The sequence below is a fragment of the Salvelinus fontinalis genome, chromosome 26, assembly GCF_029448725.1.
Source record: "Salvelinus fontinalis isolate EN_2023a chromosome 26, ASM2944872v1, whole genome shotgun sequence".
NCBI lineage: Eukaryota > Metazoa > Chordata > Actinopteri > Salmoniformes > Salmonidae > Salvelinus > Salvelinus fontinalis.
The window spans coordinates 21,478,375-21,479,266 of NC_074690.1; positions in this window are offsets into that span (position 1 = coordinate 21,478,375).

Sequence of the window (892 nt, forward strand, 5' to 3'; positions counted from 1 at the left end):
CACTTTTAGTGAGTTTGGTACACATCCGGTGGATAGAGAGAGCCGTTTATTATGTTCAACATAGGAGGGCCAAGCACAGGAAGCAGCTCTTTCAGTAGTTTAGTTGGAATAGGGTCCAGTATGCAGCTTGAAGGTTTAGAGGCCATGATTATTTTCATCATTGTGTCAAGAGATATAGTACTAAAATACTTGAGTGTCTCTCTTGATCCTAGGTACTGGCAGAGTTGTGCAGACTCAGGACAGCTGAGCTTTGGAGGAATACGCAGATTTAAAGAGGAGTCCGTAATTTGCTTTCTAATGATCATGATCTTTTCCTCAAAGAAGTTCATGAATTTATTACTGCTGAAGTGAAAGCCATCCTCTCTTGGGGAATGCTGCTTTTTAGTTAGCTTTGCGACAGTATCAAAAATAAATTTAGGATTGTTCGTATTTTCCTCAATTAAGTTGGAAAAATAGGATGATCGAGCAGCAGTGAGGGCTCTTTGATGTGTTCAGTGAACCACAAAGATAGTGAATTCCTAAAAGAGGGACTCTGACAGTAAAGTTATTTTGGGTGAAACGTCTGAACATGCCTCTTCAGTCAAACCTTTATATTCACAGTAACACAAGAACAAACTTGCATTATCCAAGGTGATATACTATTGTCTGGTTGGAGTTCAGATGGGTTGGTGCTACCGAACGCAGGAAATATATTCAGCATATTACCTAACTGGGAAATCTCCTGCAATCTGTTCATTAAAGAGACTCCATCAAAGTCCTCCATAAATATTACATTCATTGGCCTCTATGTAAGATCTTCTGTTGGGGAGCAGGAAATGTTTTGTAGTAACAAGAACTACTAGAAAACATACACCTCCCCCTGGGCTTTGGCCTTTTTTACTCCCTCCTTTTA